Source organism: Saccopteryx leptura, chromosome 2, assembly GCF_036850995.1.
Source record: "Saccopteryx leptura isolate mSacLep1 chromosome 2, mSacLep1_pri_phased_curated, whole genome shotgun sequence".
Classification (NCBI taxonomy): Eukaryota; Metazoa; Chordata; class Mammalia; order Chiroptera; family Emballonuridae; genus Saccopteryx; species Saccopteryx leptura.
Window position 1 is genome coordinate 281,511,546 of NC_089504.1, and position 8,042 is coordinate 281,519,587.

Consider the following 8,042-nt stretch of genomic DNA (forward strand, 5'->3'; position numbering starts at 1 on the left):
ACTGGACCACAGGGGTGGTGCTGGGTTTTCTCTCCATCTCTCCCTTGATATCTGCTCCTCTGCTTTCTTTCTGGGCTTTCTTTTTCAATCTACTCAAAATGGATTCTAAAAAAACTCTCCCTCTGTCTCATTTTGCTTCTGTCACTTTTAATCTTTTCTCAGATTATTCTTAAATGCTTTTGTTGTTAAAACCACTTGAGAAAGAATTTAGAAAATGGAGAAAAGAACAGCAGAAGAATTTCCCTCAGCCTCTCTGCCTCTGGTTCAATCCTACATCTTTTGTTCTCTTACTGCTCTCTGGGTTGGATAGCTCCATGTTGGTGTCCCACTTAGACACACAGGTGGAAGGCTAAGGGAAAAGAAAGAAAAGGATCAACGTTGTTGCTCAGGGGCCCATGTCAACCCTCCTCCCTGAGTGGAGGGTTTCTGTCTTCCCACCTGCACTAGCTGCAGCCCCACCATGCCCCAATGTGAAGGGAGCATCCCTGTGTATTGGTCCTGGTGGGGCCATTAACCAGCTGTGTGACTTTGGACAAGAGGCACCTCCACTCTGGCCTTGTGTCTTCACTTGAATAATGAGGAGCGGATTAGAAAATCCTTCATCTGAATAATGAGAAGCAGAGTTAGAAAATCCCTGAGGTCTCTTTGTAGCTCTGATGATTCCCAAATTCCCAAATTCTGGTTACTTTTTCCTCAGTTCACGGCTCAGTGCAGGTGAACAAGAGACTTTTCCTGCAGTTGTAGCTATTTGAGAACCACATATTGGAAACCTGGATTCAGAAGGAGATGCAAGGGGGCAAGTATCTATTTTGTTTATTAGTATGGCCCACAGAAATGAGTCTGATAGCTTTAACTTTTGGCACAGAAGCAAGGAAGGGCTCAGGGTTCGGGCAGAGACCCCCTTGGTTTCTCACAGAGAGTCCCTGTGACAGAGGACAGCATCTGGCTGTCTTTGGGGGAGGACGGGGCTGGGGATGAAGCTGAGTGACCCTGACATTTCTTAGCTGGCATTGGATCAGCAAATACCAGATGATTTTGTTTCCAGAGATTCTTTGGGATGGAAAAACTATGTCAGGGATGGTGGGGAGGCTGGGGTTAATGGGCCTTGCTGAGTCTGGGGGCAGGGGTCACAGCTGGGCCCTCTAGGGTTCCTATTTGTCTTTGATTCTATCTGGGCAGGGAAGCAGCGGCCCCCCAGCCTCCCGAGGCAGGTTTTCTTTGGCCTGAGATCTGACCCAGCCAGTGGCCCAGAGCACCCCGCCTCCCCATTCCCCCTATCAAGAGGCAGCCTGGCTTGGCCCCCTGCCTCCTCTTTTCTACTGATTTTTTCCCTTACCAGGTCACCTTCACTTGACCCAGGACACAGCTCTGTTTGTCTACCTGTCTCCTTTGGTGCTCAGTTGCCTGGCTAGGACAGGATGCCCTGAAAACATCTGGTACACAGGGCCCCCGCCTTGCTCCCACATAACCAGCTCTCCTTGGGGCTTCAGATAGCTTAGTCTCCTCTGTGCCTCAGTTGCTCTGCAAGTCCAGGATCCTTTCCCTCTTGTGCTCCTGTTTGAATGTTCTCAGCACTGCACGTTGGAAATGTGTGTGCCCTCGGCACTCCATCAACAGTGCATGGTCATTTTCATGCCATTGCATCATTCAGACATTCTCCCAGCATTCGTTGAGCACTTATTGTATACCAGTGCAAGGTATTGGAGAGGCTGTGACAATCGAGGCAATCAGGTTTCCCATATCAGAGTCCTTTTGTCAGAATCTCATGCCATTTAATGTTCAAATCCCTCTGCCCTATCCCTTGACCTGGTCTCCCCAAGGCCAGCTCCCAAGCCTCAGGGACTCTTCCTCATTTCCTCAAGCTACACCCACTTTCTTTTTCTTTTGAGTGAGAGAGAGACAGAGAGAAAAGGAGAGAAATGAGAAGCATCACTCATAAGTGAGGCACTTTAGTTATTCATTGGTTACTTCTCATACGTGCCTTGACTGGAGGGCTCAAGCTGAGCCAGTGACCTCTTGCTCAAGACAGCAACCTTGGGCACAAGCCAGCAACCTTAGGCTTCAAGCCAGCGACCTTTGGGCTCAAGCCAGTGACCTTGGGATCATGTGGATGATCCTGTGTTCAAGCTGGTGAGCCTGTGCTCAAGCCAGTGACCTCAGGGTTTCAAACCTGGGACTCTGCATCCCAGATCAACATTCTATCCACTGCACCACCACCATCAGTCAGACTTCCCCCACTTCTTTACCTTCATTTCTGCTGAGTGACATCGGACAGGCTTGAGCTCTCTCTCTTACCTGGATGATTCTCCCATCCCAAAGATGAGGGAAATGAAATACTGGAAATCACCCTGGGCTGGGCTGGAGGAAGGGCAGAGGATTGTCATATAGGATTTACTCTACCATTAGCTGTGTGGACTTGAATAAGTTCTTTTCTTCTCATCAATAAAGTGAGGGAAATGGACTGGGTAGGGGTTTTACCCTCAGCTTTATATTAATGTCTCCTGCTGGGCCTCACCCCCAGGGACCATGTTTTAATTGGTCTGAGGTGGGACCCAGACATCAGTATCTTTTAAAAGCTCCCCTGATGATTCAATGTGCAGTCAGGGTTGAGAGCAACTGAGCTAGATTGTCTCTCAAATCCCTAGCTCCTCAGAGGTAACGTGATGATTTACCATGCTAAGGACCCTTTGCATATGTTACCTAGTTTAGTCCTCCTAGCAGATCTATTTTATAGATGGGGGAATGAAGACACAAAGATCTCAGAAAGCTTCCCCAAGTAGAGGAAGCAGGCTACACAGCTGGTAAACCCAGGTCCATTCAAAGCTGTCCTGTCTGGTTTTGGAATCCTAGCCCCAAAGTTTTTTACTTACTTGGGAACACCGAAGGTTTACTGCATATGCCTCCAGTCTTCATCGGTAACATGCCTCATCCCTTAATTTTAAGAATTGTTTTGTCCAGTCCCCTATTCTCAGGGACATCTAGTTCAGGAGCTGGCTCTCTCGGTGCCAAGGCTTGATGCCTCAGTGCCCACCTGGATTCCCTGTCAGCTGGCTGGACCTGCACCCTTGTCATTCCCCCAGGTCCCAGGTCCCTCTCAGGATGACGGTCTGCCCCATACAGAGGCCGCATGGCGACATGGTCCAGACTGCTGTGAGGGTAGCGTGCCGGGTAAAACGTCCTAGTCTCCACTCACTGGGCAAAGCATTAGCTTCTCTAAGCTTTAGTTTTCTTTTTTTATAGAGAGGAAGAGAAAGAGAAAAAAGGGAGAGAGAGAGATTTGCTGTCCTCTTATTTATGTATTCATTGGTTGATTTTTATATATGCTCACCCAGGGATGAAACCAGCCATCTTGGTGTAGTCGGACAACACTGGCCACTACAGTTTGTTTCTTTTTTTTAAATAAAGATTTTATTTATTGATTTTACAGAGAGAGGAGGGGGTGGGAAACGAGAAGTTGTTGCTTCACTCTAACTGTTCCTCTGACTGTTCATTGGTTGCTTGTTGTATGTGCCTTGACCGTGCAAGCCCAACGTTTCAAAACAGGGACCCCAGTGCTCTATCCCCTGTGCCACCACAGGCCAGGCAAGCTTTGGTTTTCTTTCTTTTTTTTTTGTATTTTTCTGAAGTTGGAAACAGGGAGGCAGTCAGACAGACTCCTGCATGCGCCCGACCAGGATCCACTTGGCATGCCCACCAGGGGGTGATGCTCTGTCCAACTGGGGTGTCGCTCTGCCGCAATCAGAGCCATTCTAGCGCCTGAGGCAGAGGCCACAGAGCCATCCTCAGCACCCGGGCAAACTTTTTGCTCCAATGGAGCCTTGGCTGCGGGAGGGGAAGAGAGAGACAGAGAGGAAGGAGAGGGGGAGGGGTGGAGAAGCAGATGGGCGCTTCTCCTGTGTGCCCTGGCTGGGAATCGAACCCAGGACTCCCGCACACCAGGCCGACGCTCTACCACTGAGCTAACCAGCCAGGGCCAGCTTTGGTTTTCTTAACAGCTTTAACTCATGGGTTGCTTTGAGAACTCAAATGCTCCATACATGTTAGCTATTATTTTCTGCCCTTGTTCTTCAGTGTCCTTGGCGTTGGGACTGCAGTTTCTGTTTTACCTGAATCTGATCTCCAGGACTCCCCTCTCCCCACAGGATAGCCTAGGTTGTTTCCTGAGGGATGGAAGATTCACACACTGACACAGGCGAGACTCTGTTAGCTGAGGATGGAAGTGACCACTGTGAGACAAGCAGTACCCACCATGAAGACAATATGGCTATCAGTGAAAAAGAACCCAGCCTTCCTCTCTTTCATTCACCCTCCTGCTCACTCGTTTGCTCAAGTACTTTTCAAATGTCTGTGAAGCTTCTACTCCTTGCCAGGCACTGTGCTAGGCATGGCGGCAGAGCCAAAAAGAGCTAACAGTGGTCTTGAGACACTCACAGCCAAGATGGAGAGGCAGATATAAACAAGCCCTATAGTGATGACAATGCAGTGCGGGGACACAGCATCAAAGGGCCGAGGACAGGGTGCCGTGGGAGCAAGGGTCACAGTAGCGTCCGGACTCTGGGCCCATTCTCTCTCATGGCAAGTTCCTTCACCCCGCCTATCCCATCTGGTTTTCTTTATTTTTGTAGCCTTTATTTCTGGCTTTGTTTTCCATTTACTTTCCCAATAGAGAGCCTTTGGAAGAATTCCATCCTTGTTTCCGCTGGACTAAGGCTGCCAGGTTCCTGGAGGGTCCAGGTGTGGACAGTAGAGGAGGCAGAGGCTGTCAGGAGGGAGGCCTGGGAAGACCATGTTTCACAGGGGCAGGGAATGGGGACAAGCAGGACCTGAGCTGAGCGGAAATGGCTGTGTGCTCCCACACTCTCTCCCCAGATTTCCCCTCAAGTTTCCCTGTCCTCTGTTCTGATTGCAGCGGAGCGTTAAGACCCCCTTCCACCTCAGGAAACGCTGTGGATCACAGTTTTTTCTTTCTTACTCAGGTGCTTTACCAGCCTGGGACCCCAGAGTTAGAAATGAGCATGTGTATGAAATCCCCCCTTGTCCCTTTCTGCCTCCATACCAACACACACACACACACACACACACACACACACACACACACACAACTCTCTCACTGATTCCTCTTTTCCTGGGCCTCTAGCACTACATTAATTCATTCAACAAATATTTATTGAACTCCCAGTATGTGCTAGGAACTGGAGATACATTGGTGGGAAAAGACAGTTATTTCAAAAGGTTGCATAGGCACCAGGGTGTGGTGTGTGTGTATGTGTGTGTGTGTGTGTGCGCGCGCGTGCGTGTGAGGGGGAGAGAGAGAGAGACATCACATGTGTACATATACGAATAAGTGTGTGCAGGTTAGGGAAGCAGGAGGAAGAAGAATGTTAGTAACTTAAGTTTGGGAGTTAAACAGCTTGTGTTTGAATCTGGGAAGTACCATTTGGTAGTCACATGACCATGGGTAAGTGAAATCATCTCTCTGGGCCTCCCTCTTCTATCTACAAAACAGGTAACAATCTTGCTCTTCTGTGGGTTGTTGTGAGGATTGTAGGCGGATGCACGCAGAGTACCCAGAGCAGAGCCCAGCATAGAGCAGGTGTTCAGTGTTAATGAGTATTTGGTGCCTCCTCCTCACCTCGCTCAGATCTGAGTGTGCATAAACTCATAAATGACCTGTTTGTTAAATCTGTCTCTGTTCAACCTCAGTGACTCAGAAGCAGCTAACTGGCACTAAACACCTCCTGCCTGAAAAACCTCTGTCTAGCCCAGCGGTTCTCAACCTGTGGGTCACGACCCCGGCGGGGTTGCCTAAAGCCATCGGAAAATACATAATGCATATCAGGTATTTACATTCCGAATCATAACTGTAGCAAAATTACAGTTATGAAGTAGCCACCAAAATTATTTTTTGGTTTGGGGTCACCACAACATGAGGAACTGTATTGCAGGGTCATGGCATTAGAAAAGTTGAGAACCACTGGTCTAGCCAAACCATTGTTATCTTCTGTCCTGATACATCCCAGTCCTCACTCCAGGCTACCTAGTTTCAGAAAACAAGATATCACACAGTGGGAGTTGCCTCAGCCCATGCCACTCTGCAGACATGTCTGCACTTTCAGCTACCTCTTAGCTGGCTGGAAGTAGAAGACAGGGATGGAGTGGAGCCCAGATGCCCAGTCCTAGGGGAATGGGGAACAAGGGACTTGTCAGTGGAGGGAGGATGAAGTGATTCCAGCTCACAGGGATCCCTCCATGGCATTCTGGAGTGAGCATCAGTGGGCACTGATCATGGGCATAGAAATGAGGGGGCCTCCTCAGGAGTCAGGACCAGGTTGTGCCACGGTCAGCAGCGGCATTGTTGCTCCTCTGTTCTTTAACAGATGTGCCACACCCTGGGCTTAGGGTTTGAGAACATGGGAGGGATTATGGATTTAGCCAGAGCAAGAAGAGGGCTCAGGGAGCACACACACAGAGGCCACCATGAGGGTACAGCTGCCTGGTTGGGAAGAACGTAGGGAGAGGGTCCAGTGTGCGTGCGTGAGCATGTGCGTGTGTGATGGCTCTAATTCTCTGTGTGTTGGGCATGCATGATGTCTGTGTGTTTATCTTGGTGTGCGCCTGGGTCCCCAGTTGTGCGGCTGTTTTGGTGCATCACTGCATGAGTTGGTTGTCAGGGTAAAGGCAGGTTTTTGTTCTACTTCTATCTTATCTCTTCACTTGAGCATCTCAACAAATCAGCAGAGAGAATGTTTCCTTTTGGGAGGGTGGGAAAATATAGCTCATCATGGCAGTGTGGGTCAAGGCTTTTTAAACACAAACAAATCACAGAACATTCTTGTATGGGATCCTTAGCTCCCATCAAGCTAGAATTTATCCACAATTAAAAGAGAGAGCACCATGTGTGTGTTTGGGTAGGTATGTGTGATGGTTTGTTTCCTTTTTATACCAGCTAATGAAACAACTTTATTTCACAGTTGTATTTAAAACCACAAAGACACTATGTTCTTTGTATTAAAACATTAACACAGATAACTATACTTTCTAGAAAATGATTATATAGACCCTCTCAAAGAAAAACGCATCCCATTAGATAGTATCAGTAAAGTTGCTTGGAAAAAACTCACATCTGGCCTGATGCCTAAAACATATCATTCCACCATTGCCATCTTTTGGTTCAAAGTATAGATTATTGTCATCAGTACATGTTCCTGTGTTTGATAATACAGATATAAATTGGGGGATTATCACTTACTGCTCCATAGGTTCATTAGCCTTTTCTGTAGGTTCATCAGCAGGTTGAGCAAGCTGTACCTTTCTCTGTGGCCTTTCTTCAAGATCTTCTAGGTATGGAGACACATCATCATCATCATCATCATCATAAACTGTAAACTTCAAAATCTTTACCAAAAATTCCAATGGAAACATTCTTTGTAGTTAGGTCCTACTCTGCAGGAAGTGTCTTTCTTAAAGCATGCAGACTATGTTTAACCAGTTTGTTCAAACTATACTCCATAAACTCAGACATATGTCTCTCTAAGTAAGTATGAACTGGTTGAGAATGGGCTCCAATGGAAGTAGCTCTGCAGTCAAAATAGTTAGCAGATGGACAGGTTTGGAAAATTTGAGGGTCCATATCATCATAACCAGCAATAAGGAGCCCAACACCATATGGTATTTGGACATATCTTTGCGTTGGTATCTGGGTCTTGTTTCCAATTAGAGCTACAAGATGAGACACAGAAAGAGGTCTGTCAAATACAAATCTGGAATCCAGAAACTCCTGGCGCATAAAATTACACAACAGTCTATCATCAGCAGTAAGTCCTTCAACTGAGATACCAATGTGGTTGTCAACATGGAGAATTTTTTTCTGCAAGCTTTGACTGTGCTCTCTTCAATGCAACCAACACTGCATGGGTTTTTGATTTCAGAACAACTGCGGCTGAATCTTGTTTGAGAGCTTCCACTGCATATTCAATTCAATGGGTCCTGCCTTGAGGGCTCAGAACAGTGATAGCATTGTCATACTGGTTGCGAAACATGGT

General features: G+C 47.5%; 1 pseudogene; it reads right to left on the reverse strand.

Moving 5' to 3' along the window:
* Window positions 1–7,245: 7,245 nt before the first annotated feature.
* On the reverse strand, window positions 7,246–8,042 carry LOC136392042 (proteasome subunit alpha type-1 pseudogene; annotated as a pseudogene).